The 8,140-nt window shown below is 42.0% G+C and overlaps 1 pseudogene; it reads right to left on the bottom strand.

Annotated features, from left to right (window-relative positions):
* Positions 1-2,406: 2,406 nt before the first annotated feature.
* LOC102852063 lies at positions 2,407-6,420 on the bottom strand (annotated as a pseudogene).
* Between the last annotated feature and the right edge of the window lie 1,720 nt (positions 6,421-8,140).

Here is an 8,140-nt window from a genome sequence, read left to right as displayed (position 1 = left end):
TCTGAAGGGTAGTAGTAGCGGACACGCAGGTAGAGAGCGGCACTCCGGGCAGGGCTGCAGCGGCAGCGAATGGTGCCTCATCTTTCTTTCTTATCCCTTCCTGTCTTCAGACCTTTATCCCTGTGTAAATTCTGCCTTTCTTATCTCATGTAGTTGGTTGTTGTAGGGAGTATATACCTCCCTTGTATAATTGTTCACCTTATAGCAGTGTTTTGCAGAAAGGTAAGCCATGAGTGTGATTTCAGTTCCAAATATGAAGTGTCTAGGTCAGAACTTTTAAATTACTCTGTTAAACTGTTTCTTTGTATATAATTACATGCAGACGCCTGGCCACTGGGAGCCTGGTATTTGAGTAAGGCAGATATTATTTTTCAGGGAAGAGAGGAGGTAAGTAATATTTACGAAGTTGTTGTTACATAATATCGAGTCAGAACCAACCCATAGCTGACCCTCCAATGGGTTTTCAGAGGCTGTAAACTGCATGACAGGAGATTGCCTGTCTTTATCCCACAGAGGAAGTGATGGAACAACATGCCTTTTGATTGGCAGAAGTAGGCCTGATATCAAACCCACTACTGTCAAGTCAATTTCATGAGTTTCTGTATAACAGGCTCTCAGACAACCTCATTGTTTCCCTCACAGAGTTGCTGTAAATCTTTATGGGAGAAGAAGACCACCTCATCTATCTCCCACAGAGTGTCTGGTGGGTTCAAACTGCTAATTTACATCATCAGAAACCCTATGGAATAACAGTTCTACGTTGTCCTACAGGGTTGTTATGAGTCAGCATGGTCTTGATAGCATTGAGTTTATGGGTTTTTTTGAGTTGGGTTTTTCTTTAAAAAATTTCTCTCCCCTTAGACCAAATACTAGACACTTAAGCAAAATTATTTCATTCAATTTTAGCAATGTAGCTCCCTAGTGGTGCAATCAGTTAAACACTGGATTACTAAATTATAGCTTGGAGGTTTGAACCCAACCTCAGAAGAAAGATGTGACATCTACTTCCAAAAGATCACAGCTTTGAAAACCCCTCCAGAGTGTAGTTTTACATCACATGAATAAGTCCATTGTGACTCATGACAGCTGGTATAATCCTATAAATAGACTTCCCCCCTCCCCTTGGATTCTAGGGAAGGCTAAGCTTTAGGGGCTCTCCCTTGCAAAGATCCTTACATGCCCTGGGGAGGGGCCCTACGGGTTCACATAGTCATAGGTTTTGATAAGATCTGTGAAAATAAGTTGCTATTGCAATTAATTCCTCCTTACCCTTGAGTCAGAACTGACTCATAGCTGACCCTCTGGCAGGTTTTCAGAGGCTGTAAAGCACAAGAGAGGAGATTGCCTGTCTTTTTTCTGAGGAGTAGCTGGTGGATTCAAACTGATTGCCCCTGGGTTGGCAGTGTAACTCTTTACGCGTTAGGCCAACAGAGCTTCCTGCAATGAATTAAGTCTGCTTTAAAATTTTTAGCTTCCCCTCTATTGTCGCTCCCCTCATATTGAATAGTGTTAGAGTGAGCACAGACATGTTGAAACATGACCCAAGAAGAAATTGAGTTGGGCAAATACTTATTTGGAGTTAATGGGATATAGTTATGTGGATGTTTTTTTGTTTGTTTTTTCATTATATGGCTAATTTATGCTACATATAGTAGCGTGAGAATGACTTTTGGGAATATTCATAAAATAGACAGTTTAAAGCTTATTAAGATTGTTTTTGTTGTTGTCATGTGCCATTGAGTGGCTTGCGACTCATAGCAACCCTATGAGCCCTAAACCCTGTTCTATCCTATGCTGACCTCACTGTCTCTGATAAACCTACTCCCATTACCCCAATCACTGAATCGATCCATCTCATCGAGGGTCTTCCTCTCTTGCACTGTCCCTCCACCCTCCCAAACATGATGTCCTTCTCTAAACACTGGTCCCTCCTTGCAACATGCCCAAACTATGTCAGATGAAGCTTCAGAATCCTTAACTCCAAGGAGCAGCCCGGTTTCACTCTCAAAAGGAAGAACCTGTTTGTTCTCCTAGCAGTCCATGGTATATTCAACACTCTTCTCCAGCACCACAGCTCAAAGGTATCAATTCTCTTTCTATCATCTCTAGCCCCTGCCCAGGTCTATGATGCATAGCACGCAATTGTGAAGACTATGGCCTGGATCAGGAACACCTTAGTCTCCAGCCTGACATCATTGCTCTTCCATACTCTGGAGAGGGCCCTGACAGCTGCCTTTCCCAATGCAATACGTCTATTGATTTCCTGGCTGCTAGTACCAAGAGGGTTGACTGTGGAGCCAAGCAAACTAAAACTTAACATCTCAATCTCTTCACCATGCATAATGATGCTGCTAATTTTTTTTTATTTTTGTATAGTTTAATAAACAACTTTTCAACTGTTAGGACTTATTCTTGAATTTTTTTGTGTTTGTGTTTCTGTCCTTGTCTTTCTGAGTTACTGGTCTTCTTTTTGCTCCTGTTCCTGTTTTTCACGTTGTGTTTCATAGTAACGCACACCAACTTTTTTGGAATGCGGCTGCCGTGCTGCTCTCCTCTTTTCCTTAGATGTGAGCACTCTGCGAGCTTTATTTGAATCCTCCTCTTCTCTCTGTGCCTTTCTCTTCATTCCCTTCTTGGGAGGTGGTGCTTTATCTTCTACATCTTCTTGTTCTTCGGATTTTGCAAAGACCTTTTCACTGAGCCCCTTGGATATTCTGACTGCTGAAAACTTTTTAGCTTTAGCTTTGTTTAAAAACTTCTGATATTTAGCAATCTTTTCATTCAGGGCTTTAATAACTGCTTTGATGTCGTTGACCACAGGCTCCTCCTGGGACTCCAGGAAGGACTCTGCCTCCTCGTCCCCTCGCTGCTCCTATTCCTCATTGTCTGCAGAGCTCTCAGGTTCTTCCTCGATGTCTGACATCTCCAAAGGAACCAGGTCATCCTCAGAAAACTGAGGCGCAAGATTGATCTTGCTGAAGTTCTGCCGAACCCGGGCGAGGATCTGCTGCATCTCTGAGCTGGTGTCACTATGATCACTTGGCCCTTTTTCCTTCTCAAGGACAGATTCTGTCACTTCACCCACAGTGTTGGTGTCTTCCTCTTCTGGGTTGGCCTGGGTTGTTTCTATAGCTTTCAAAGGCGAGGTACATGGGAGCTGTGGAGCTGCGGAGGGCTCTGCATTGGGAGGCTTGACAAAGAAAGGTATCCGGCCCCTCTGCCAGTCATTGAGGACCATCTTACTCACTGTCTGCAAGTCCGGCTCACCACCCTTTAATAGTTTCCCAGTCCGGAAAGCTAGCTTCTCAAGGAAGTCTTCAGCATTCTCCCAAGAATCAATCTTATATGTCTTGCTGATATATTCAGGCTTTGCTTGTTCAAGTACAGCACCAATGTGGTCTTCAGGACTATTAATTTTTTCAACTTGAACCAGTGCTAAGAATCTGTTTTCTTTTTTTCTTTTAATATCTTTTTGTGTGGTTTTTTAAATTAAATTTAATGAAAATTTAGAGACTTTGGATTTCCATTCATTCATTGTTGCACTTTTCTCCTTGCCCACCCCTCCCCCCTCAGCACACTCTTCTCTTTGAAAAATAAAAAAAGGTCCCCCATTGTTTTACAACCCTCCCCCCCACTCCACTATGCAGCCTTCATTCTGGATTCCTGTCATGACAATCATACTTAATCACATATCCCTTTTAAACAGTTTTCTCCCTCATCTGTTTCAATGCAGTATATATTATTGAACCCATCTTTCTCAGTCTCCTCCCAACTCCGATGTCAGTCCTGTTTTACAACAGTGGCACTATGCAGTATTTGTCCCTTTGTGACTAAGATATTTCACTCAGCATAATGTCCTCCAGGGTCACCCATTTTGAATAATATTTCATGAGTTCCTTGTTTTTCAATGCAGCAGAGTATTTTCCATTATGTGAATATACCACAGCTTCTCTATCCATTCGTTTGTTGATGGACACTTGGGTTGTTTCCATATCCTTGCTATCATGAACAAAGCCGTGATAAACATGGGTGTGCATATATCTGCTTGGGTGGCAGTTATGGTCTCTTTGGGGTATATTCCCAGTAGTGAAATTGCTGGGTCAAATGGTATTTCTATTTGCAAGTTTTTGAGAAAGCGCCACACCGCCTTCCACAGTGGTTGCACCATTTTACACTTCCACCAACTGTGAATAAGGGTTCATTTCCCCGCAACCTCGCCAGCATTTGTTGCTTGCTGTTCTGTTAAATTTTGCTATTCTTACTGGGGTGAGATGATATCTCATAGTTGTTCTGAGAATCTTCGTTTCCTTGATGTTGAACTTTGATCCATATTGAAGGCTGCAGTCTTGGATCTTCTGCAGCAAGCACTTCAGATCCTTCTCAGTTTCAGCAAGCAGGGTTATGTCATCTGCATAACACAAGTTGTTGATGAATCTTCCTCCAATCCTGATGCCACATTCCTCCTTGTAGAGCTCAGCATCCCGGCTGATCTGTTCTGCATACAGATTGAAAAGGTATGGAGACAGAATATATCCCCGGTGGACACCCTTCCCAATTTTGAACCATGCAGTGTCTCCTTCCTCTATTTTGATGATTGCCTCTTGGTTCAAGTACAGGTTTCACATAAGCACAAGCAAATGTTCTGGGATCCCCATTTTTCTCAGAGTCAGGCAAAGTTTTTTGTGATCCACACAGTCAAAAGATAGACATTCCTCAGGTATTTTCTGCTTCCTGCCAAGATTCATCTCAGATTAGCTATAATATCCCTAGTATCATGGCCTCTTCTAAACCCAGCCTGTACATCTGGCAGTTCTCTGTTGACATGTTGCTCCAGTCGTTTTTAGATCATTTTCAGCAGGATCTTGCTTGCATGTGATATTAATGATATTGTTTGATAATTTCCCCACTCTGTCGTGTCACCTTTCTTTGGAATGGGAACAAACATAGAGCTCTTCCAGTCAGTTGGCCAGCTGTCTGTCATTTAGATTTCTTGGCACAACTTAGTGAGCACATCCAATGCAGCATCTGTCTGTTGAAATATGTCAATTGGTATGCTGTCAACTCCTGGAGCCTTGTTATTTTGCCAGTTCTTTCATAGCAACTTGAACTTCCTCCTTCATCACCACAAGCTCTTGCTTATACATTGTTTCATGAAATTCTTCTGTGTCAGCCAATTCCTTCTGGTACAGTGACTTTATACTCCTTCCCTCTTCTTTTATTGCTTCCTGGTTCATTTAACATTCTGCCCAAAGCATCCTTAAGTATTGCCACTCATGGCTTTAATTTTTTTTTTTCAATTCCTTCAGTTTAAGAAATGCTGAATGAGTTCTGCCCTTTTAATTTTCTGACTCCAGCTCTTTGCGCAATTCATTATATAGGTTGCTTTGTCATCCCAAGCTGCCCTTTGAAATTTTCTGTTCAGCTCTTTAGTTTCTTGATTTCTTCCTTTAGCTTTGGTTTCTCAGTGCTCTAATGCAATATTCAGAGTTTCATTTGTTATCCCTGTTGGTCTTTTCTTCCTCTTCAGCCTTTTTAATGGTCTTTTGCATTCTTCATGGTTGATATTCTTGATATCCTCCCACAGCTCATTTGGTCTTCATTCATTGGTGTTCAAGGCCTCAAGCCTTTTCCTGAGATGGTTTTGAAATTCGGACGGGATAGACTTAAGATAAAATTTTGGTTCCTGTGGATTTGATTATATTTTCTTCAACTTCAGGTTGAACTTACATATGAGTAGTTGCTGGTCTGTTCCACAATCAGCACCTGGCCTGGTTTTCACTGCTGATATTGAGCTTCTCCAGCGATTCTTTCCACAGATGTAATAAAAAAGGAGCATAGCCTGTAACACCTTGTTTCTCACTAGAGATAAAAAGGGAGCAAATAACTCAGTCACAAAAGGAAAAACACTGCGCAAGACTTCTACTGTGAAAATAGAAGAGTAACTGGGGGTTAAGGGGGTGGGGAAAGCAGGTATAGAATGTACAGATAATGAACACTATAAAGGGTCAGGACAAGAGAGGATCAATCTGAGAAGAATTAACAAAAGGCAAATATGGCATTGCAATTAGCAAATAAAAACAGGATATGTGTGATAGGGTGCTATTAATAAATTCAGGATTATTTAAACATGTCACTTAGTATAGTTGTAAAACTGACATCAATTGCCTCCAGCCTGCAAAACTGGTTGTTCTGCCCTATTGTTGTTATGTGCCATCGAGTGACCTGCAACTCATAGCAACCCTATGTCCAACAGCTCTGAAACCTGCCCTGTCCTGACTACTTCCATTGCAGCAGTTACCCTAGAATTTTATTTTTCTTTCTTTAGTCATGTATTTACCTCCTCGAAACTGTTTTTCTCAGATATATGTAATTTTTGTCTGGATTAGCATTTACCTCTTTGAAGATGTTTTTCTCAGCCATATGTAAACTAGGTCACAAGCTGTTTGTTTACCAGTAACTATAACATTTAACTCAAGTATAAAAGCCAATGACCAATCTTACGTGGAGAGGCTCTCCCTGAGCTACAATAAAGTGCTTTGGATATTGCAATCTTTCTGTCTTCTTGGCAATTGGCTAAAGAAAGAACCCCTTTCACTCAGTAACATGTAGAATTGTTCAAAAGGGTGGGTGGAAGTGGATAAGGGAGGCAAAAGAAGAGGACATCCATTAGAGCAGCAGAGATTATTAGGCAGATGGAGGTGTGTGTGTGAAGGAATAGGCAAGGTGCAATGGGGCCTTGATGAGATAGGGTGATAAAAGGCATTGATTGGTAGTAAATACTTAGATAAAACAATATATATGAATGATTGGATACAACATAATGTACGTTAATGAAACATGATATATTGTATGAAACACAATATACGTTAATGAAACACAATGTGTGTGAATGACTGTATGGAAGTCATTTTGAAAAAATGGGAGGAAAGTGTGCTCAGAGGGAAGATCTCAGGACCACAAAGAAAGAATTGCAAGGAATGGAGTACATCTTTTTTTACACTGACGTCTCTGCTCAAGGAAGATCCTCGACACCAGAGAAAGTCAAGGCACATGGAGATCTCTAAGGAACACCAGAGTTACAAATGCTAAAGAGAACAAAGACCTTCCTCCACCGTCAGCACAGAGCAGCTCTTTCCCTAGAGCTGGCACTCTGAATTTGACTTTCTACCCTTCTCAACTGAGAAAGAAAAAAAAAATCTGCTTGTTAAAGCCATTGCCTTGTGATAGCTTTGTTTTCGAAATACTCGATAACTAAGATAGATCCAATGACAGCTGTTGTCTGTTGACATGGCAACATGTCAGAACCAGCTTATAGCTGACCCTCCATCAGGGTTTCAGCAGCTATAAATAGCATGGGAAGAGATTACCTGCATTCTTCCTGTGAAGCAGTTGGTGGATTCAAACTGCCTGTGGGTTGGCAGCACAATTCCTTACCACTAAGTCGCCTGAGCTCCCCATATGACTATTATCATTCCCATTTAAAGATGACAACGCTAGGATTTAGTGGCAGCTCTGGTGGCCTAAAGGCCAACCCTTCTGCAGAGCATTTGGTGGATTCAAACTAGGTGCTTTCAGGATTGTAGCACAGCTTCTTATCACTAGACCGCCAGAGCTCCCTCTTACTTTATCAACCCCTAAATGAGTCCCAGAAAGGAGAGTTCTTTCTCCAATCCAGGTATGAGCAGGGGATCAAGTCCTTCCCCCAAATTTTGTCACACTACCAAGAAAAAACTCAGAGGGCTCAGATACCTTGTTCTGGAAATCCTAGACAGTGTTCTGCCATTGTTCTCACCCACTGTCATCTCTGAGTTCAATTGTGGTGTTCGCGATAAAGAGGAGGCCTGAAGGTGATCAGTCAAGAAACTTTCTGGCTTCTCCTTCTAGGCTCTATTTACAATTGCCACTGAGAGCAGCCTAAATGGGTTCTGGTGGTGGGATCTGTAGCTGGCATTGCTAAGCAAAAGCTTCACCAGCTGTTTAGATCGACTGGGGGCTCCTCACAGGCACTGTATTGAGGCAGCCCTGCCCTTCTGGCCTTGTTTTCACCAGTCCTGCTTTTCGCAGCACTACTATTTTTGTCCCACCATCTGTCTATCAGTTTGTTGCACTGCAGTGGATTGTGTGTTGCTATGATGCTGGA

This window comes from Elephantulus edwardii, unplaced genomic scaffold (genome assembly GCF_000299155.1).
Source record: "Elephantulus edwardii isolate Elephantulus edwardi_28Jun2011 unplaced genomic scaffold, EleEdw1.0 scaffold00040, whole genome shotgun sequence".
Lineage (NCBI taxonomy): Eukaryota > Metazoa > Chordata > Mammalia > Macroscelidea > Macroscelididae > Elephantulus > Elephantulus edwardii.
The sequence above is the reverse complement of the archived record's forward strand: the minus strand, read 5'-3'. Positions and strand labels throughout refer to the sequence as shown.